Source organism: Bos grunniens, chromosome 29, assembly GCF_055505025.1.
Source record: "Bos grunniens cultivar Pamir isolate PY7600 chromosome 29, Bosgru_T2T1.0, whole genome shotgun sequence".
Lineage (NCBI taxonomy): Eukaryota > Metazoa > Chordata > Mammalia > Artiodactyla > Bovidae > Bos > Bos grunniens.
The window spans coordinates 50418018-50442089 of NC_141193.1; the positions used below are offsets into that span (position 1 = coordinate 50418018).

At 43.9% G+C, this 24072-nt stretch overlaps 1 pseudogene; it reads left to right on the top strand.

Moving 5' to 3' along the window:
- The first annotated feature begins 1584 nt into the window (after nucleotides 1-1584).
- Nucleotides 1585-23167, top strand: LOC147342643 (etoposide-induced protein 2.4 homolog pseudogene; annotated as a pseudogene).
- Nucleotides 23168-24072: the final 905 nt, after the last annotated feature.

Here is a 24072-nt window from a genome sequence, read left to right on the forward strand (position 1 = left end):
ATTGCTCTTTACAGCATCCAACCTTGGTTTTATATATATATATATATATATATATATATGTAATATTTAATATATAATATATTCTATATAATATATAATATATTTATATATTATATATAATATATTGCTTCCATCACCAGTCACATCCACAACTGGGTGTTGTTTTTGCTTTGTCTCCATCTCTTCATTCTTTCTGGAATTATTTCTCCATTGATCTCCAGTAGCATATTGGGCACCTACCGACCTGGGGAGTTCATCTTTCAGTGTCCTATCTTTTTGCCTTTTCATACTGTTCATGGGGTTCTCAAGGCAGGAATACTGAAGTGGTTTGCTATTCCCTTCTCCAGTGAACCACATTTTGTCAGAACTCGTTTTGTCAGAAATGCACTTTTAAGGTGAATTTAATATATGTCCGACAAACAGATTGTACCATCTTTTTTCCCCCCTCTGCTATACAATAAGTTCTCATTAGTTACTTATTTTATGCATGTGCTAAGTCACTTCAGTCAAGTCTGGCTCTTTGTGACCCTAGGGACTAATACCCGCCAGGCTCTTCTGGCCATGGAATTTTCCAGGCAAGGATACTAGAGTGAGTTGCCATGTCCTCCTCCAGGGGATCTTCCTGACCCAGGGCTCAAACCCACATCTCTTAAATCTCTTGCATTGACAGGCAGGTTCTTTACCACTAGTACCATCTGGGAAGCCCATTTGATACGTAGTATATATATAATATATATATACTAGTCTCCCAATTTATCCCCAACCTGTTTTCCCCACCTGTGCATTAATCTGTCTTTTGTCAGCTTAATCCTCAGGTTCCAGACACATATAAGAGGGTAGAGAAGGAGGTTTCTTTAAATATCCTACAGTTCAAAGTCTTTTATTCTACAATCTGAAAAAGTTTAAAAGCAGATATCCTGGGGAAGGCAACACTTTGACTTACAGACCATACTCTTAGACTATAGATATATTTATCTTGTATATTAGTGCAACACCAGTACCTAGCTTGACACTTAAAAGAATGGATAGATATTCATTTGTAAGTAAATTAACAAGTAATGATAGGACTTCCCTGGTGGCTCAGATGGTAAAGCGTCTGCCTACAATGTGGGAGACCCGTGTTCGATCCCTGGGTTGGGAAGATCCTCTGGAGAAGGAAATGGCCACCCAATCCAGTACTCTTGCTGGGACAATCCCACGGACAGAGGAGCCTGGTAGGCTACAGTCCATGGGGTCACAAAGAGTCCGACACGACTGAGCAACTAAACTAAACTTTAAACAACTAATGAAATAAACAAACAAATTATATCAAAATATTTTTGGGGCTTCCCTGGTGGCTTTGGGGGTGAAGAATCCACCTGCCAATATAGGAGACACAGGTTCAATCCCGGATCCAGGAAGATCCCACATGCCTCGGAGCAACTAAGCCCAAGCGGCCAAACTCCTGAGCCTGTGCTCCAGAGCCGGGGAGCCACAACTACTGAAGCCCTTGTGCCCTGGAAAGTGCAAGTTGCAACTACAGCAGCCTGTGCACCTGCAGCCCGCGTTCCACAGCAAGAGAAGCCACTGCAGTGAGAAGCCCGCATGCTGCAACTGGAGAAAAGCTCGTGCAGCAGTGAGGAAAGCACAGCCTAAAATAAGTCAAAAAAATTATTCTTAGTATTTTCTAAGATGTTTTAATACCAGCAGATAGTAAGTGCTCAATAAATAAATGAGGAAATTAATAATGAAGATAAATGAGGAAATTAAAAGATGTTACAAGAAAGGCAAGTCATGAAAGCAAAGAGAATCAAGTGAGCCCATTTCACAGTTTTATTGAATCAGTTTTGTGACACTTACTTTGGCTGTGTGTGGAAGATTTGATGTCTCTGGCTTCTAGTTGTTTAGGAAAAGAAGATACTCCAAGAAGAAAATAGCAGGACGGTTGGGAGCGGAGGCTGCGCCCTGCACAGACAGAGGACAGGAAACCACACTTTCTCATCCTCAGTCAGGAGACCTCCCTGCGACACTGGAGGTCAGACGGGCACAGGCGCGGAGGCCTCAGAGAGGCGACCCGCGGCGGGCGCTCTGCCGGAGCCGTGCAGCGAAGCTGCGCGGTCCTTCCGATGGAACGTCTGGGGATACTGCTCTCTCCCACGTGTTGTTGAGAGTTTGGGCGGTAACGAGATGGCGGACAGGGTCAAACCTTTCCGCAGGACCTTACCAGGGGAATCAAAGACGCCATCTGGGGAATCTGTGTCCTCTCAAAGCTGAATGCTCGAATTCAGCAAAAGAGAGAAGGCTTCGGAGAAGGGCAAGAGGTGTCCTGGCTCAGAGGAGAGCCCAGAGCTAGAGGGGAAGCAGTAGGGGTGAGCCACCGGGCTGTTAGCAGAGATTTTCGGTGCTGCGCTTGGAAGGGTGGTCTGTGTCTGGTTCCGGCTCCTCTTGTTTTATCCAGTGTTTATTCCTGTCCTCAGTCAGTAACGGCCCAGACTGGTGATCTGGGTGATCCAGATTGGTGATCTGTCACTACCCGGGGATGTCTGCTGGTGACTGGGATTCTTCCTCACGTCAGTTTTCAGTGCTGTCTGGATGCTCCCCGTCTCTGTGCTCAGCAAAGTCCTCGGTGCGATTTGCTTTCAGGACATAGCTGACCTGGCACTAGAGCTATCTGTGAGGAGGCCTCCCCCGTTCCCTGGCGTCGCTGACACGCTCTTCAACCTCTTGCTTGAGGCCCTCTTCCTCCTTCAGGAATCGAAATGCGCCCACGGCTGTCAGACATAGAAAGGAACTGGCCTTGCCACTTTGGATTGGTTTGCCTGGCTTTCCTCACAAGGCGGTCCTCCTGCGTTCTCAGTGGATCCTCTTCTCTCTCCTTTTTCCTCTATTCATCATCAGCGCCAGTGAAGCAAAGACCCCGGCAAAGCATAGCTTTTCCAGGTGCGCCTCTTCTCCTTGGTGGTTTTCTTAAGCAATAGCCTCTTCCACAAGCTGGTCTACCTGCGAGCGGCCCTAAGGAGCTCCACTTCTGCGGAAAAAGTCCCCCTCTCCGCACCAGCTCCTGTCAAACTGAAGGCTGCTGCAGGCCGCGGAGGGGTCGCCCGCCACCCAGAGGGGCTGGCTGGGCTGGAAGCCGCTGGCTCCCCTCCACCCCTCCCAGGGGAGGCAGGGCCTGCCTGTCAAGAGCCCTGTCCGCAGTCCCTTCTCTCTGAGGAATCCGGATTTTTGTCTCTGGTGCATGTAAGGCAGAATCTTCCTGACACCAGTATGGATTTTAAACACCAGTGAGTCTGAAAAGACCGCAGGTTTTTCTACAGCTCTTTTCTAGCGTTTGCCAGCCCCATGCCTGGACTGACCTGAATCCCCTTTCTCCCTGCACCTTTTCCCCTCCCACTTCCTCTGCCTGCCCCCCACCACCTTCTTGCTGCCCTTGGATGAATGGACTTTTGTAATTCTAGCTGTTGTATTTTGTGGACCTATTATTATTATTTTTCTGTGAAGCACACATGTTGGATGCGGGAGGGACGGAGGCTCCCCTGCTCCTGGTCACTCCCTTTACAGGCATCTACATTTAAATTTCCCCCAGAGATAGGGAGGTGCCAATTTCCAACAAGTGCCACTGCAGCACAGAATCAGAGAAGCTGAACTTTTAAACTCTGGCTGTCTGAACTTGACTGCTGGCCACTGCTGGGTCTGTCTGGTGTTTCAAAGGAATATTGGGTGCTGCAAATAGGAACTGAAGACGTAAACTTATTAAACCCATTAAACCTGTAAAAAAAGTGGGGGGGAGGGGGCATCACCTCATGGAAGTGCAGCTAACTACCCACAGGCCTCTTCGCTATACCCCATGTTGGCTAAGAGATGCATTTGCACACATGGGAGGAGCCTGAGACATACCAAATATGGACTCAGAACCAGGCAAATCAAAATGACTGGCCAAAGGAAACCTGGAAAAAATGCCCCATTTAAGTGATTTAAAGTACCACAAGGGCACAACTGTCTCTGTCTGAGTCAGCCTGTGTGTCTACCCACACGTACTATACTCTTTTTCCTCCTCATAAATACTGTACTTGTTTCACTACTTTTTGTCTTTGTAGGAATTCTTTTTCTGCAAAGATGAAGTGCCAGGCCTTGTCACTGACCACCGATCTAGGGGCTAGGATTTGGAGCTTTCACTGCCATGACCCGCCCTCAGTCTCTGGCTGGGAATCAAAATTCTGCTTCAAGTCACTGCTGACCAAGGCTGCCAGAGATCAAAAAGACAGTGATCACAAAGAAGTGGTACACTTGATTAGGATTATTTAAAAGTAATACAAATGTTGGCGTATGTGTGTCTCTCCAAATATTTTTGGAACTAATTGGTAAGGGATAGTTTTAATAGAGTGCGTAGATTGAATAACCCTACAATATTTTAAGGCTAAATAAATGTCTGAGATATTAGCTGAACACAACTGTACGCATAAACGAAACCCAACTTTGAAAGAGAGTTTTCAAGCAGAGTAAGCTTTGCCTTAGAACATGGTTCAGACTGGTTTTCTGTATCTCTTGGGTTGGTACATTATTTTGGTGCAGCCAAAGAGTTTACCCTGAGCTGAGAGGTAGCTTGATGCTCTGAAACAGGCCTCCTCCTCCTGTTTTAGTGTTTTCTTCCTTTTCTTTCTTTGTTTCTCCTCTGTTCCTTTTCCCTTTTATTCTTTTAAATCTATAACATTGCCCCAAATGGTTTTTCTCTGTTTATGTACACAAGATCTGTGCTAATGACAGAGCATTCATTTACTTACAATTAAACTTTCCCCAAAGGAAATGCTTTGGGCTGTGATTTGGCTCTTATGGCTCCCTCATAGCTCTTCATTTCCCTTTCATCCAGGAAACATTTCCCCAGGTCGCATTTGGATCCTAAAGGTTGCTAGATCTGTGTAGTTTAAGATCAATCAGAACCCGCCCTCCTTCAGGGATCTGAGACTCTTTTGCCACCAGGAAACATGGGCGCGGAGGCCCTGCTTCTCCCATGCTTTCTGGGTCAGGGCACGCTGAACAAAGCCACACCGAAAATTTGCAGAGGGGAGGAAACCACTGTTTGAAAGTTTTAGAAACCTTGTGGTTTTTGGAAGCCCTGAGCCAATGGAAACTCCTGGCTGTTTTATCTGAGGATGTTTGCTGATGACAGCGCAAGCAGGACGCAGGGACCTGGGGAAAGGCAGCCACACCAACCACCTCTGCCCAGGACCTCAAGTTACTTCCTCTTCCTGGGTCTAGGAACACAGTCACCCTCCCTGAAGATGTCCGCATCCTAATCCCCAGGATGTGTGCTCCCTTACTAGGGCAAAAAGGCCTTTACAGATGGGGTTTAATTGAGGATCCTCACAGGAAGGAGGCAGGGGAGGCTCAGAGGCAGAGAAGGAGTTGTCACGACAGAAGCAGAGGCTGCAGGGATGTGCTTCCAAGACGAGGAAGAGGCCACAAGCGGAGGAACGCCTTGAGGGGCTGGAAAGGCGGGGAACAGATCCTCCCCTGCAGCCTATGGGAGGAGCATAGCGCTGCCCACCCCTTGGTGTTAGCCCAGGGAGACTCATTTTGGACTTCTGAGCTCCAGAACTTGAAGATGATCGACTTGTGTTGCTTAAAGCCACCAGCTTTGAGGAACTCTGTTTGTTCATCCGTTCTTTCAACTGTTCCAGCAGCACTGGGGACGGAGGCAGTGAAGCGGTGACAGGAGGAAGAAAAGCAGAGAGGTTAAGACCCCTGGGCCTCCCGCCTATCGCCCATCCGCCCCGGATTTCAGGTGCTCCCTTTCAGCCTCCAGGTGGGGGCGATGTCACTTGTGGCAGAGAGAGGCAGAGGGCTGTGCTCAGTGTCCGCCAGCCAGCGGATTCCACATAGAGGACTGTGGCGTTGACAGCCCAGGCAGCGTGATCGCAGGACTAGTAGAGCTGGTCAGCCAGTCTGCCCAGGACAGACGTGATCAACAAAGATGTCCTCTACAGTGGGACGGGGAGAGAGGAGGGGATAGCTTTGAGGTGAATCTACCTGCTGCCCATTCTAGGCGCCCAGGCCACTCCAGGTGGCAGTCACATGCAGTGTCAGGCTGGCCCGTGGCCAGCACTGCAAAAGAGGAAAGGCCTGGTTCCTCTGCTGTGTGGTCAGCATTGCCCAGTGCAGCTTGCGGGGTAGGGGGGGTCTCAACTCAGCCTCACAGTGGAATTGCTGGGGAACCTCAAAGGCCCCACACCCAGCCCCCAGCCCCAGGGATTCCCCGTCACCAAGGCTGGGGGGGCCTCTGGCACCAGAAATTTTTTCTGAGTTCCCAGATGGTTCTCGAGTAGGACAACTTGGGGAGGCCCCCATCAGAGCCTTCCTAGAGCGTGTGCGTCGGTCTCTATCCCAGGACTGTGAGGGGGAGCAGGGGAGCCAGCCCCCTGAGAACCCGGACCAGGCAGAGCCAAACAAGCCGTGCCAGCTTCAAGCAGGCAGTAGACTGCAAGGCTTGGGTCACCTTCTCCAAGCCAGGGAGGGTTCTCCAACCCCACAAACAGGCAGACTGAGGCACTTAGAGTAAGCTGCCACCTGCCCTCTTTCATACAGCGTTCTCAGGTGCTTGAGTAGCAAATCCCACGCCCTCAGACCCCCAGTCCTGAAGCCCTGCCTGCACCCAGCGAGGCGGGCTGGTTGAGGCTCTTCCCTAAGCTCCAGCCCTCAGGGCCAGGCCCCGCCCCATCTTCCATTTCCCTGCCTTTAAACTCCTCAGCTCACAGCCTGCCATACCTTCCCCCGCCTCTCTGTCTCCCCAGGAATCCCCTCAATTTCCCACCAGTGATCACTGCCCCCTCTTTCCTCTTGGCCAGCTATGATCCTGTCTTCCCCTGGTTTCTGAACCCCACTCCAGCTCTCCCACCCTGCCTGGGACCTTCTGGGTGTTCAGGTACACTTTACCCCTCCATGAGGATGGGGACCCCTGATGCCACCCCAAGGGGCTCATTCCCCTGGTGTTTCCTGAGAAAGCAGCAAGATCGAGGCCCTGTGCTGGGAAGGAGACTCTCACCCCAGCGGGAGGCCAGGGAGAACCCAACAAAAGAGGTTCTTGTTTGGCCAAGGGACATAGGATACACAGAGAGCCCCCGACCCCTTACCTGGGGATTCAGGGGAGTCCTCAAGAGGAGATGGGGGTTTGCACTGGAAGCATGTCCCAATCCAAGAGGAGAGATGTCTAAACAGGAGGAAGGTGCAGGGCCACGCTTGATCAGGCCAAGGCCCTGGAGGGGGGGGGGGGGAGCGTCCAAGCACATGGGTCAGAGCGGCGACCTGGAGAGCAGGGAAGACGGGAGGGCAGTGGGCAGGGCACGGCTCAGCCACCGGGCACTGGTCAGCCCCTCTCAGGGAACAGGCTGGAGAAATGAGGCAGTTCTGTTGTAGCAGAAGATACTATAAGTAATCTGCATGTCCAACAGGGAATCCGTTAAACAACTCATTACCCAGCTATATGTGGCCATAAAGAAAAAAATCAACTGGAAATCAGACCACCTGAAAACACAGTACTTCCTTAATGTCTTAATATAGACATATCTCAGCCACATCAAATTTTGTTGAATGGATAAAAATTATGAGTAAGTAAATGACTGAGGAAAAGAATGAAATAAAAGAAAAACTAGTGTTTTTCTATCTCTGTCATGAATTAAATATCCCTTATCAATAAAATTTACAGTGGGGGAGGGATAAATTGGGAGTTTAGGATTAACATATACACGTTACTGTATATAAAATAAACAAGGACCTACTGTATAGCACTGAGAACTATTCTCAATATCTTGTGATAACCTATAATGGAAATGAATGTAAAGTAGAATATATAAATGTGGAACTGAGTCACTTTGCTGTACACTTAAAGCTAACACAACATTGTAAATCAACTATATTACAATAAAATTTTTAAAAAAATAAAATTTAAATGCATTAGAAACTATACTCCAAAATATTTTGATATTTTGGATATCTTTCCCACCTTAACATGAGTTCAGTGGACATAAACCCTTCTTTGCTTGATGACTCAGAGTCATATTTCTCTGTGCTATAATACAGAAGTATATGTAGGGATTATTGAAGCACTTCACCCTCTATGTCAGAGACCCTGGAGTGGCAGATGTTGAGTTTGGACATCTGCTAGACATAGTGGGCTATAGCTGCTCCTTCTATTAGAATTACAGGTGATACTACCAGCACCTTAATGGAACAGGTTGCTGCTAATCTTTAATTGGCTAAGAAACCAGAAACCACTCATTGAAGTGAGTTAAAATTGTGTCCAATATAAGAATAGAGAAAAATAGTACAGATGAACCTATTTGCAAAGCAGAAATAGAGACACAGATGTGTACAACAAACGTATGGACACCAAGAAGGGAAAGGGGGTGGGATAAATCGCGAGATTGGGATTGATGTATATACACTGCCGTGTATAAAATAGCTAGTGAGAACCTATACAGCGCAGGGGATAGAAAAGGAAGGCACAAGACTGTTTGTAGGACATACATTAAATTAACCCTAAAAATGCATTCCAATATACGTTGCTCAGTCACTTCAGTCACGTCCAACTCTTTGCAACCCATAAACCGTAGCCCACCAGGCTCCTCTGACCATGGGATTCTCCAAGCAAGAATACTGGAGTGGGTTGCCATGCCCTTCTCCAGGGAATCTTCCCAACACAGGGATCGAACCTGCGGCTCCTGTGGCTCCTGCATAGAGGGCAAATTCTTCACCACTGAGCCACCAGGGAAGCACAATATGCAGACAAATACTGTTTGAGTCCACTTGCATGAGGTACCTAAACAGTCAAACTGAGAGTCAGAAAGTACATTGGTAGAGGCCCAGGGCTGGGTGGGTGGGAGGGGTGGGGACGGAAAATAGGAAGTTAATGTTTAAGGGAGACAGAGTTTCAGTTTAGGAAGGTGATGAAAATTCAGGAGATGGATGATGATAAAAATTGTACAACAATGTCAATGTACTTAGTGCCATGGAACCATACAGTTAAATATGGCTAAATAGTATGTTTCATGTTATGTAAATTTTACTACAATAAAAAACTTAGAAAAAGACTATATTGATTCTTAGTGAAGAATCATGAAGCTGGACTCTTATGAAAAGCGTGTGAGCTTAAGTCTGCTGATTTGAGTCTATCTGTTTTACTCGCTCTGTATTTGATTTTGCTTCAGGGTTTTTTTGTTACTGTTTTTATCTTGAGGGACACTGGTTTTGGTTTTTTTTCCTTCTTTGTCTTTATTCTAGGTCGTCTGCTTTTTTCAGTGAGTCAAGGCTGCCACTTAATTGCCTCCTGATTACTCTCTGTCCCAGGGCCTAATCTCAAGCTTTTCTGTGTCTTTTCAGGGAGCATATTTTGATATTAGATGATTAGAATACTAGATTACAAGAATCTCTTTTCCCAGGTGGGTGTCGTGACTGGAACCCACAGTGATTTGCAATTAGCATAGTGACCATGCATGCAGTATGTCGAGATTTCTAAATCCTGGATTCTAACACAAAATCACCTAATTCATGGTCTGGAGCACAGCATACATTCAAAAAAACCAATTCACCTCCCTTGAGATCATGTTCTAATCACTATGCTCAGAGCTTATATGACACTGTGGCCTATAACTTGGTGATAACTTGCTGTTTTCTTTTTCTCCTTCCTGAGTTAAAAATAAAATGGCTAAAAACATACATACAAATGTGCACACACATACACACACACAAATAAATCCTCCTTGTGATCCCTGGGTTGGGAAGATCCTCTGGAGAAGGAAATGGCAACCCACTCCAGTACTCTTGCCTGGAAAATCCCATGGACAAAGGAGCGTAGTAGGCTACAGTCCATGGGGTCGCAAAGAGTTGGACACGACTGAGCGACTTCACTTCACTTCACTTCACTTGAGGCCCCACTAAATTTTAATTCATGGAACAGAGACATGACTAAAGCTTATTCCTAAAAGTTTACTTACTAGAATAAACAAAGTTTCAGGAAGAATACTGAGAGTAAAAAGCGTGCTTAAAGACAGCCCTTGAGAAGCATCAACATATTGCACAACAGTCACTAGGCTAACTACAAATCGTTGTCAGCTCGTCAGGACACCCACATGGGAAAATGTGGACCCAGTCTGAGCTATTATTGAGTGATTATTTGCGTTTAGGAGTATAAAAAGTGAATTTCTTTGAAAACATTCCATAAATCAGACAATTCTTCTCCCTAGATAGTCTCAATAAGCCAGGCTTGGCAGAGCGGCCTACAGAAAAGGATTGAACCAGAGCGATGGTGAGTGCACACTTTCTTCATCGTTCCCTTTCATCTTACAAAAGGAAATGAATTCTAGTCTTTTGATTTGCCTCATGTACTTTGACAGCATGGATGTCCAGCTGCTCTTCCAAAGATGCTGAGCCCCAGTCAGACCTCTAATACAGCCATTAGTTCTTCCCCCTACTCCCAAGCATGGCATCCTCCCCAGATAATGATCCTTATACAAATAAGACAGTCTGTATTTTAAGAATCTCTTATGTAGTTCAATCGACATAATGGGTATACTGCAGGGGAGATGCATTTTAAAGTATTATTATCAGGAGAGTATTTCACAAATCCCTAAGTCATAAGGATAGATACAGCAATTTAGAAAGAGTTGAGCACAAAGTCTTTATGTGTGCATTTCATAAAGTGGAATGGACTTCATGAATTTCAATGTGGCAGGATCTTCACTCTGCTGTCCTGGCATTACCAAACAAGATGCTTGTTATAAAAAAGAAATATGTGTGACTGGTGAGGACATTGTGTTATTAATGCCCGTGTTCTGCTCTCTGTAAAATCCTTCATTGGAAGTTGTCACCTGCGCTAAAAGATATGCACAAACTTTCTTACCTAAATTATCTTGCTGAAGACAGCCAGAAGATGCTAACTCCACAAATCTCCAAATAAAAAGGCACTTTAACAAACCCCCATGTCCTTAGATTTAATGTAGGAATAAAATGCCAGAATTCTGACATCTATGGATGATTCTTCTCTAGTGAGTTGCAAGATATTTCTATTTGTTAATTGCTCCATGAAGTTAGTTTTAATAAGCAAAAGCTGTGTTAAAAAGCCAAGAGACTTATATTTTTAATTTGTGAAAGTATGATTGGCTTATGAGGTGCTGTTTGTAATAAAATGCATGGAGCTAATTACTCTCAGGATATTAGGGAGGACATCTACAGAAGAGGTCAGGATTACCTCCGCTGGGGGCAGGGGAGGAGGTGTATCTGTGAAAGAAGTCCATGTGTCTTCCTTCTGACAGCAACCCCTCCTTCTGCTGAGCTCTTGGTTCCACCTTTCCAGGCCCTTTCAGGGTATTGTCCTTTGTAACACTACCAGCCTCTCTTTTTTTCTATCGGCTCCTCCCTTTCTGCACACAATCCTGCTCAAATCTGCCCTCACCTGAGAACCCTCCATGGTTCTCCATGTGGACAGACGGCTCCACTAGCCTACTCCTGCAGCCACCACTTTTTTAACCTGCTGCTCATTTCCTCAGGGCTTCCCTGGTGGCTCAGTGGTAAAGAACCTACCTGCAATGCAGGAGATCTGGGTCTGATCCCTGGGTTGGGAAGATCCCCTAGAGACAGGAATGGCTCCCTACTCCAGTGTTCCGGCCTGGGAAACCCCACAGACAGAGGAGCCTGGGGGGCTACACAGTCCATCAGGTCACCAAGAGTCAGACACAACTAAGTGACTAACACTTCCTTTCTTCATGTCCAAAGAACTGTGTTCACCTCTGCCTCTCCTTGGAAATTACACTATGCAAAAACTCAAATGGGCTTTTAATCCCAAATTTAACAGCAGGTGTGCTGTGTCCTCAATCTCCTAGTGTCTCTGGATCTACCGTATGGCTGGTGTTTCTGAGGAAAGAGGACCCCTTGGACTAAGCATGTGCAGAAAACCTCCTTCAAGATCAAAATGGGAAGAGGGGTGCCATCCCATAGTAAGTGATGCTAACTACCCGCAGGCCTTTTCAGTAGAATCCATTTTGGCTAAGAGATACATGTGCACACATAGGAGGATCCTGAGACATAGCAAATATGGACTCAGAACCAGGCAAATCAAAATGATTGGCTATAGGAAACTCAAACGAAATGCCCCATAAAAGTGATTCAAACTAACACGAGGGCCCAACTCTCTCTCTCTCTCTGAGTTCGCCTGTGTGGCTATCAACGTGTACTGTACTCTTTTTTTTTCCTCCTAATAAGACACTTTACTTGTTTCACTACTTTCCCTTTTCATGGGAATTCTTTGTTTGCAAAGCTGAAGAGCAGGACCTTGTCACTGACCACTGGTCTCAGTTCAGTTTACGCACTCAGTCGTGTCTGACTCTTTGCAACTCCATGGACTGCAGCACACAAGGCCGCAGCACAAGGCTTCCTGTCCATCAGCAACTCCCAGAGCTGACTCAAACTCATGTCCCTCGAGTCCAACCATCTCATCCTCTGTCACCCCCTTCTCCTCCTGCCCCCAGTCCCTCCCAGCATCAGAGTCTTTTCCAATGAGTCAACTCTTCACATGAGGTGGCCAAAGTATTGGAGTTTCAGCCTCAGCAACAGTCCTTCCAATGAACACCCAGGACCGATCTCCTTTAGAATGGACTGGTTGGATCTCCTCGCAGTCCAAGGGACTCTCAAGAGTCTTCTCCAACAACACAGTTCAAAAGCATCAATTCTTCAGTGCTCAGCTTTCTTTATGGTCCAACTCTCACATCCATACATGGCTACTGGAAAAACTAGCTTTGACTAGATGGACCTTTGTTAGCAAAGTAATGTCTCTGCTTTGTAATATGCTGTCTAGGTTGGTCATAGCTTTTCTTTCAAAGAGCAAGCATCTTTTAATTTCATGGCTGCAGTGACCATCTGCAGTGATTTTGGAGCCCAAGAAAATAAAGTCTGTCATTGCTTCCATGTTTCCCCATCTACTTGCCATGAAGTGATGGGACCAGATGCCATGATCTTAGTTTTCTGAATGTTGAGTTTTAAGCAAACTTTTTCACTTTCCTCTTTCATCAAGAGGCTCTTTAGTTTTTCTTCACTTCCTGCCATAAGGGTGGTATCATCTGCATATCTGAGGTTATTGATACTTCTCCTAAAAATCTTGATTCCAGCTTGTGCTTCTTCCAGCCCAGCATTCTGCATGATGTACTCTGCATATAAGTTAAATAAGTAGGGTGGCAAGATACAGCCTTGACGTACTCCTTTCCCAATTTGGAACCAGTCCACTCCTCCACGTCCAGTTCTAACTGTTGCCTCTTGACCTGCATACAGATTTCTTAGGAGGCAGGTCAGATGGTCTGGTATTTCCATCTCTTTGAGAATCTTCCACAGTTTGTTGTGATCCACACAGTCAAAGTCTTTGGCGTAGTCAATAAATCAGAAGTAGATGTTTTTCTGGAACTCTGTTACTTTTTTGATAATCCAATAGATGTTGGCAGTTTAATCTCTGATTCCTCTGCCGTTTCGAAATCCAGCTTGAACATCTGGAAATTCATGGTTCATGTACTGTTGAAGCCTGGCTTGGAAGATTTTGTGCATTACTTTGCTGGTGTGTGAGATGAGTGCAATTGTGGGGTAGTTTGAACATTCTTTGGCATTGCCTTTCTTTGGGATTGGAATGAAAACTGATCTTTTCCAGTCCTGTGGCCACTTTTGAGTTTTCCAAATTTGCTGGCATATTGAGTACAGCACTTTCACAGCATCATCTTTTAGGATTTGAAATAGGTCAACTGGAATTCTATCACCTCCACTAGCTTTGTTCATAATGATGCTTCCTAAGGCCCATTTGGCTTTGCACTCCAAGATGTCTGGCTCTGAGTGATCATACCATCGTGGTTATCTGGGTCATTAAGATCTTTTTTTCAGTGTCCAAGGCAAGGCAAATTAGGTTTGAATCAATATCAGACTTAATCAGCCCTGGTAAGTCCCATGTCACAGCACATCTGGAGTCCCAGTTGGGAAAAGGTCCCAGGTAGCACATCCACTGCATGGGTGAGACTTCAAAGATTACAACCACTGGTCTAGGGGCTAGAATTTGGTGCTCTCACTATTGCAACCCAACCTCAACCTCTTCCAGGAAGCAAAGCCCTGTTTCAAGCCGCTTCAACCAAGGCCACCCAAGATCATTTCCTCCTTGAGACTCTACTTCATCTGGCCCTTATTGCCATCTGTGATCTTGGTTCCCAGTTTCTTTCTATCTCAGAATGATCTTTATGTCCCTTTGGTCTCAGAGTCTCCCTAGATGTGGGTAAAAGCCTGGATTTAGTCCTCTCTTCTTTCTCCACTCTCTAGAATCCACCTATTCTCATGCCTTCCACAAATCCTTGTTGTTGCTGTTGTTGCTCAGTCACTCAGTTGTGTCTGATTCTATGTGGCCCCGTGGACTGCAGCATTCTAGGCTTCCCTGTCCTTCACTATCTCCCAGAGTTTGCTCAAACTCATGTCCATTGAGTCAGTGATCCCATCCAACCATCTTGTCCTCTGTCGCCCCCGTCTCCTCCTGCCCTCAATCTTTCCCAGCATCAGAGTCTTTTCCAGTGAGTCAACTCTTTGCATCAGGTGGCCAAAGTATTGGAGTTTCATCTGCAGCATCAGTCCTTCCAATGAATATTCAGGGTTAATTTCCTTTAGGACTGACTGGTTTGATCTCCTTGGTGCATGACCATCAAATCTTTCTCTCTGTGCTTCTGCCCAAGAACTAGTGAAGTGTTTCCAGCTGCTTGTTAGAAAGCTCTCCCTGCATATCCTTCCAGGATCTCTCATTCATCTAAAACTAGATTTGCTGGCTTTCCTTCAGACCAGCTCTTTCTTTGAACTTTCTTTTCTCTTTCTCTTAAAGATACCCAGCAGCCTAGACAAGACACATTTTGATCCTCTTCTGCTTGGCCCCTTCATCCAGCCAGTCACCAACCCCTGTCCTTGTCTGCCTTCTTGAGGCATTTCCCAAGTCCTCTGCTTATCCCTACTGTTACCAATTGTGGCTAATTTAGTTAGGCTACTGCTAAGTCGCTTCAGTCATGTCTGACTCTGTGCGACCCCATAGACGGCAGCCCACGAGGCTCCCCCATCCCTGGGATTCTCCAGGCAAGAACACTGGAGTGGGTTGCCATTTCCTTCTCCAATGCATGAAAGTGAAAAGTGAAAGTGAAGTCGCTCAGTCGTGTCTGACTCTTAGCGACCCCATGGACTACAGCCCACCAGGCCCTCCGTCCATGGGATTTTCCAGGCAAGAGTACTGGAGCGGGGTGCCACTGCCTTAGTTAGGCTAGAACTTAGTATTTTCCCTATATGGTTTCAGGTTGACTCATTGGAAAAGACCCTGATGCTAGCAGGGATTGTGGGCAGGAGGAGAAGGGGACGACAGAGGATGAGATGACTGGATGGCATCACCAACTTGATGCACGTGAGTTTGGGTGAACTCCGGGAGCTGGTGATGGACAGGGAGGCCTGGCATGCTGTGGTTCATGGGGTTGCAAAGAGTCAGACACGACTGAGCGACTGAACTGAAGACTTGATCAAGAGAAGAATGTGGTGGCTATGAGAAGATTCTTGGATTTCCAGCTACAGGGAGTGCAACTGACTGGTGTCAGATGCTGGATTCTAAAATCCATCACCACGTAAGCACCCAGGCTTCACTTCCCATGGGCCACCCTCAAACAGTGACTGAGTGTGGCAGGGATACTAAAGCAGCTCATATCTATGAGAGGGAAGGTTCCTCTGATGGACATGCCTCTGATTTTGCTTAAGGAATCCCATGGTTTTGCCAAAGTCTCTTAGAACTATGCTGATCCATCCAACCATCATTTCTCCCTTCTCTCTTTCACCCAGGACCAGATATGCTTCATGGTCTGATGGCTCTTTCGCCTCCCTCCTACCCTGACTCTCCAGTTTCCTGCAGAGATGGTTCCCTTAAAAGTCTCTTGCATCATTAACTCCATTTTGGCTTCTACTTCCCAGGGGACATAGAATAATCAAAGAATCTGTGCAAGTCTTGGAAGGTGGAGTGAATTCGCAGCCATTGCTCTCTGAAGGTCATCATGATGAGAAGTAGAGACAGATAGATGCAGAGGAAGAGGGGTGTTCTTTCTTATCTGGACTGTCTTGCTCTCGCCTACTAGATGATTAGCTTTCATTCCCAATTGTTGGCTCTGATGACTAACAGTAGCCCAGGCTCACTACCAAATACATGGCTGCAGATCAGAGAAAGAGTAGCCATGCAGAAGTGACAACTTCCCACAGAGTTGTCTGCCACCTCTCCTTTGAGGTCCCGCCCTGGAGGCTATACACACCTATCCTCCAAGCTGAAGCTCCAGCTTTCCACCCATGCCAGTGCTTCAGGTGGACTAGTTAGTGACTTATCCTGAATGTTCCAACTCCCCTTGTTGGACCCTTACTTCCATGGCTTCTCTCATGATGGTTAAGGTCTTTATCTACAACAAATCCTTATTCCATATACTCAGAGTAGCTCTGCTTTCCAGATTAAACCTTGACTGACCCACCAGCCCACCAGTGCCTTTATTGTTAAGACTAAAACCACTGCAAGAGTGGCCTAACTCTCTCTCTCCCATCAATGCATCTTGACCATTGCTGCTAGACTCATCTTTATCATGACACTCAAAGGATGAATGGTATCTCTCTATTGCCTACAAAATAAATCTGAACCACCACCAGGATCCTCTCCACAGGCTAACTTTACATGTTTTTGTTCCTCAATCTGCCTTCATGAATTTTTTCTTCTGCCAAATTGACCTACTCACTTCCCCCAGGTACTTCTTGATTTTACTCATTCTGCTTCTTCTTTGGCAACATGTCCTATCTTCTGTTTCTCTGATCCATTTATTGAAATCCAGTACATCCTAGAGAAGCCATTTCAAACCCAACCACCTCTGCAAATGCTCAGTAGGATATGATTGCTGTTTTTACTGAGCAATTTCCTAAAATTAGGGCCTTCTCTTGACATTTCTCTCCTATCATATGTGCCAGAAATTCTAATAAGGAATTTCATTTTTAATAGACCACAGTCACCACTAAAAAGGAAATAAGTATCATATACAGTTTAAATGCACTTTTAAATCAAATAAAATGTATTTTTATATGAAGTTTTATAACCCTGTTTTATGCAATGAATTGCATCCTTATTCATTGCTGCAGACTCAGCTAACTACAGCCAGACAGGTCATCAGGACCAGTGTGGTCAGGCTTGTGGGATTGGGGATGAAGAGACACCCTGCCCAGTTAGGAGATTGCCTAAATACAGAGGGATACAGAAAATAAATGAATATATTGACGACAATGATGGGGGAAGGGAGACTGGGGTAAACCCATGGTGATTGGTTGGAATTGGAAATATTGGTCTGAACTTGCAATTTTTTTCTTTGTCTTTTGTCAAACCTCAACTTGAATCAGCCATAGGTATACATATATCCCCTCCCTTTTGAAGCTTCCTCCCCTCTCCCTCCCCATCCCACCCGTCGAGGTTGATACAGAGCCCTTATTTGAGTTTCCTGAGCCATACAGCAAATTCCCGTTGGCTATCTATTTTACATGTGGTAATGTAAGTTTCCATGTTACTTTCCGTATGTCTCACCCTCTCTTCCCCTCTCCCCATGTCCATAAGTCTGTTCTCCATGTTTCTCCTTTGCTGTCCTGTAAATAAATTCTTCAGTACCATTTTTGTAGATTCCGTATATATGCATTAGAATACAATATTTATCTTTCTTTTTCTGACTCACTTCACTCTGTATAATAGGTTCTAGGTTCATCCACTTCATTAGAACTGACTCAAATGTGTTCCTTTTATGGCTGAGTAATATTCCATTGTGTATATGTACCACAACTTCATTATCCATTCATCTGTTGATGGACACCTAGGTTGCTTCCATGTTCGAGCTATTGTAAATAGTGCTGCAATGAACAATGGGATACATGTGTCTTTTTCAATTTGGTTTTCCTCAGGGTATATTCCCAGAAGTGGATTTACTGGGTCATATGGTATTTTTAACCTAGCTTTTTAAGGAATATCCATACCATCTTCCAGAGTGGCTGTATCAATTTAATCCCCACCAACAGTGCAAGAGCCTTCCCTTTTCTCCACACCCTCTCCAGTATTTATTGTTTGTAGACTTTTTGATGATGGCCATTCTGACCTGTGTGAGGTGATATCTCATTGTAGTTTTGATTTGCATTTCTCTAATAATGAGTGATGTTGAGCATCTTTTCATGTGTTTGTTAGCCATCTTTGGAGAAATGTCTGTTTATATCTTTTCTCCATTTTTTGATTGGGTTGTTTGTTTTTCTGGTATTGAGTTGCATATTTTGTATATTATACAAATGAGCTGGTTGTGTGTTTTGGAGATTAATCCTTCGTCAGTTGTTTCATTTGCTATTTTTTTCTCCCATTCTTAGAGTTGTCTTTTCACCTTGCCTAACCCTTATGGCAGAAAGTGAAGAGGAACTAAAAAGCCTCTTGATGAAAGTGAAAGTGGAGAGTGAAAAAGTTGGCTTAAAGTTCAACATTCAGAAAACGAAGATCATGGCATCTGGTCCCATCACTTCATGGGAAATAGATGGGGAAATAGTGGAAACAGTGTCAGACTTTATTTTTTTGGGCTCCAAAATCACTGCAGATGGTGACTGCAGCCATGAAATTAAAAGACGCTTACTCCTTGGAAGGAAAGTAATGACCAACCTAGATAGCATATTGAAAAGCAGAGACATTATTTTGCCAACAAAGGTCCATCTAGTCAAGGCTATGGTTTTTCCTGTGGTCATGTATGGATGTGAGAGTTGGACTGTGAAGAAGGCTGAGTGCTGAAGAATTGATGCTTTTGACTGTGATGTTGGAGAAGACTCTTGAGAGTCCCTTGGACTGCAAGGAGATCCAACCAGTCCATTCTGAAGGAGATCAGCCCTGGGATTTCTTTGGAAGGAATGATGCTAAAGCTGAAACTCCAGTACTTTGGCCACCTCATGCAAAGAGTTGACTCATTGGAAAAGACTCTGATGCTGGGAGGGATTGGGGGCAGGAGGAGAAGGGGATGACAGAGGATGAGATGGCTGGATGGCACCACTGACTCAATGGACGTGAGTCTGAGTGAACTCCGGGAGTTGGTGATGGACAAGGAGGCCTGGCGTGCTGCGATTCATGGGATCGCAAAGAGTCGGACACGACTGAGTGACTGAACTGAACTGAACTGAAGGTTTCCTTTGCTATGCAAAAGTATTTAAGTTTAATCAGGTCCCACTTGTTTAGTTTTATTTTTATCTAGGAGGTGGGACATAGAGGGTCTTGCTTTGATTTATGTCATCAAGTGTTCTACCTACATTTTCCTCTAAGAGTTTTATAATTTCTGGTCTTATATTTAGATCTTTAATCCATTTTGAGTTTATCTTTGTGTATGGTGTTAGGAAGTGTTCTGATTTCATTCTTTCACATGTAGCTGTTCAGTTTTCCCAGCACCATTTATTGAAGAGACTGTCTTTGCCCCATTTTATATCTTGCCTCCTTTATCAAAAGTAAGGTGTCCATATGTGTATGGGTTTATTTCTGGGCTTCCTGTATTGTTCATTGGTCTATGTTTCTCTTTTTGTGCCAGTACCATACTGTCTTGATGATCATAGCTTTGTAGTATAATCAGAAGTCAGGAAGGTTGATTCCTCCAGTTCCACTCTTCTTTCTCAAGACTGCTTTGGCTCTTCAGGGTCTTTTGTGTTTCCATATGAATTGTGAAATTTTTTGTTCTAGTTCTGTAAAAAATGCCATTGGTAATTTGATAAGGAGTGCATTGAATCTGTAGATTGCATTTGCCAGTATAGTCATTTTCACAATATTGATTCTTCCTACCCAAGAACATGGAATATTTCTCTGTTTATGTCATCTTTGATTTCTTTTGTTAGTGTCTTATAATTTTCTATGTACAGTTCTTTTGTCTCCTTAGGTAAGTTTATTTCTATATATTTCATTCTTTTTGTTGCAATGGTGAATGGGGTTGATTCCTTAATTCCTCTAATTTTTCATTGTTAGCATATAGAAATGCAAGTGATTTCTGTATATTGATTTTGTATCCTACAATTTTGCTAAATTCACTGATTATCTCTAGTAATTTTCTGATACTACCTTTAGGGTTTTCTATGGACAGTATCATGTCATCTGCAAACAGTGAGAGCTTTACTGCTTTTCTGATCTGGATTCCTTTTATTTCTTTTTCTTGTCTGATTGCTGTATCTAGGACTTCCAGAACTATGTTGAATAACAGTGGTGAAAGTGAACACCCTTGTCTTGTTCCTGATCTTAGGGGAAAAGATTTCAGTTTTTCACCATTGAGAATAATCTTTGCTGTAGGCTTATCATATATGGCCTGTATTATGTTGAGGTAGGTTCCTTCTATACCCATTTTTTAAAGAGTTTTAATCATAAAAGGGTGATGAATTTTGTCAAAGGCTTTTTCTGCATCTATTGAGATGATCATATGGTTTTTATCTTTCAATTTGTTAATATGGTGTATCACATTGATTGATTTGTGTATATTGAAGAATCCTTGCATCCCTGGAATAAACCCAACTTGATCATGATATATAGCTTTATGATGTGTTGCTGAATTTTGTTCACTAAAATTTTGTTGAGGATTTTTGCATGTGTGTTCATCAGTGATATGGGCCTATAGTTTTCTTTTTTGTGTGTTGTCTTTGTCTGGTTTTGGTATTAGGGTGATGGTGGCCTCGTAGAATGAATTTGGAAGTGTTCCTTCCTCTGCAATTTTTTGAAAGAGTTTTAGAAGGATAGGCATTAGCTCTTCTCTAAATGTTTGATAGAATTCTCATGTGAAGCCGTCTGGCCCTGGTCTTTTGTTTTTTGGGAGATTTTTGATCATAGCTTCAATTTCAGTGCTTGTTGAGTTGTTCATAATTTCTATTTTTTCCTGGTTCAGTCTTAGAAGATTGAACTTTTCTAAGAATCTGTCCATTTCTTCCAGGTTATCCATTTTATTGCATATAGTTGTTTGTAATAATCTTTGTATTTCTGCCTTTTCTGTTGTAACTTCTCCTTTTTCATTTCTAATTTTGTTGATTTGATTCTTCTCTCTATTTGTCTTGATGAGTCTGGCTAAAGGCTTGTTGATTTTGTTTGTCTTCTCAAAGAACCATTTTTTAGTTTTATTAATATTTACTACTGTTTCTTTCATTTCTTTTTCATTTCTTTCTGCTCAGATCTTTATGATTTCTTTCCTTCTACTAACTGTGGGGTTTTTTTTTTTTTTTCTCTTCTTTTTTCAGCTTTTCTTCTACTCTAGCTTTCTTTTGCTTTTTATTTGCATGGAATATATTTTCCATCCTCTCACTTTCAGTCTATATGTGTCTTAAGGTCTGAAGTGGGTTTCTTGTAGACAGCATATATGGGTCTTGTTTTTGTATCCCTTCAGCCAGTCTGTGTCTTTTGGTTGGAGCATTTAATCCATTTACATTTAAGTTAATTATTGATTTTTTTTCCTCTTGCCATTTTCTTAATTGTTTGGCATTGATTTTGTAGATCTTTTTTCTTCTCTTGTATTTTTTGACTATATAAATCTCTTTAACGTTTGTTGTAAAGCTGGTTTGATGGTACTGAATTCTCTTAACTTTTGCTTGTCTGAAAAGCTTTTTATTTCTCCCTCAATTTTGAATGAGATCCTTGCTGGGTACAGTGATCTTGGTTGTAGATTCTTCCCTTTCAGTACTTTAAATATATCCTGCCATTCCCTTCTGGCCTGCAGAGTTTCTGCTGAAAGATCAGCTGTTAAGCGCATGGGGTTTCCCTTGTATGTTACTTGTTGCTTCTCCCTTGCTGCTTTTAAGATTCTTTCTTTGTGTTTAGTCTTTATTAATTTGATTAGTATGTGTCTTGGCATGTTTCTCCTTGGGTTTATCTTTGCACCTCTTGGACTTGATTGACTATTTCCTTTTCCATGTTGGGGAAATTTTCAACTATAATCACTTCAAAAAATTTCTCATACCCTTTCTTTTTCTCTTCTTCTTCTGGGACCCCTATAATTCAAATGTTGGTATGTTTGTTATTGTCCCAGAGGTCTCAGAGACTATCCTCAGTTCTTTTCATTCTTTTTACTTTATTCTGCCCTTCAGAAGTTATTTCCACCACTTAACTTCCAGCTCACTGATTTGTTCTTCTGCTTCAGATATTTTGCAATTGATTCCTTCTAGAGTATTTTTAATTTCAGTAATTGTATTGTTTGTCTCTCTGTTTATTCTTTAATTCTTCTAGGTCTTTGTTAATTGATTGTTGCATTTTCTCCATTTTGTTTTCAAGGTTTTTGATCATCTTTACTACCATTATTCTGAATTCTTTTTCAGGTATTTTGCCTATTTCCTCTTCATTTATTTGGACATCTGTGTTTCTAGTTTGTTCCTTCATTTATGTAGTATTTCTTTGCCTTTTCGTTATTTTTTTTTAACTTGTTGTGTTTGAAGTCTCCTTTTCCCAGGCTTCAAGACTGAATTCTTTCTTCCTTTTTGTTTCTTCCTTCCTAAGGTTTGTCCAGTGGTTTGTGTAAGCTTTGCATAGGTTGAGATTTGTGCTGAGTTTTTTTTTGTTTGTTTGTTTGTTTGTTTGTTTTTCCTCTAATGGGCAAGGCTGAGTGAGGTGCTAATCCTGCCTAATGATGATTGGGTTTGTATTTTTGTTTTGTTTGTTGCTTGGATGAGGCATCCTGCATAGGGTGCTACTGCTGGTTGGGTGATTCCAGGTCTTATATTCAAGTGGTTTCCTTTGTGTGAGTTCTCACTATTTGATACTCCCTAAGGTTAGTTCTCTGGTTGTCTAGGGCCTTGGAGTCAGTGCTCCCACTCCAAGGGCTCAGGGCTTGATCTTGTTGGTGCTTTACCATCAGGAAAACAGGGTGCTCACGTGCTGCTGATCCACGCATGGACTGTTCAGATTTTTATGAAAACAATCTAGTAAAATATGTGTGTCGCTCCATCCTTCAGCTCAGGAACTCCTCTTGGACCTGAGTTCACTCCATGGAAGAAAAGGGGAGCAGGAGAACCCCAGCACCTTTCACCACTGAGGGCCCCACAAAGGCCTCACTGCTCCTGTGGACTCCTGCAGCTTCTGCCAGTGAGAATCTCCCAAGTCTTCACCAACGTGAACCGCAGCTAAGGAGATTCTGAGAGCCCCTGCCACTCAGTCTCTCTGGAGCCAATATTACCATGAATCAACCACCTCCCTCCAGGCCCTGTATGAACTTGTATTTTCATAAATGTAGAAATAGGAGTGTGTGTGTGTGTGTGTGTGTGTGTGTGTGTGTTGCAGATTGAGTTCCCTGGAAATAAACACTGAGATGAAGTTTGGAGTTAGGATATTTATTAGGGGTCAAAATATGTAGAAGGGGATGGATTGGGCAGAAGGGGACATTGAACTGCGATGCTGGCCCAGGACTGTCTTGGTCAGCTCAGCTCTGGAGCGTACATGGCCTCTCAGAGCTGCTCCCTTTGGACCAAAATGACTAATCTTTATCCCCTGTCTTGAAATCAGTCATTAGATGAGGGCTGGCTGAAAAGGTGAGATTTGGGCAAGGCCTGTCTCTGCAACAAGTCCTTCCTTGTAGGGGGATCTGAGTTGTACATTTTCATGTCCACCACGATACCTGTGTGTGTATGTGTGCATGTGTACACACACACACGTTTCTTGGCTCTGAGAGGGCCTAAGAACAATGACACCCCAGCAGACTGAGCACATACAGATATTCTTTCAAAGGAACCAAGGCTCCTCAGAAAATGGCTAATTACAGGGCTGATGCAGGGAAAGCATAAGATACGCCTTCAACATTTTGTGCCATAAAGTAAGAAACTGGTCCAAAAATGATGAGTATCTGTCAAAGGAACATGGGCACCATCTTAAAAGGGCTCATCCTCGCCAAATCTGCAACATTTCAGCATCAAAATAAATAAGGATAGTAACAAGTTATACAGAGAAGGCAATGGCACCCCACTCCAGTACTCTTGCCTGGAAAATCCCATGGGTGGAGAAGCCTGGTGGGCTGCAGTCCATGGGGTCTCTACGAG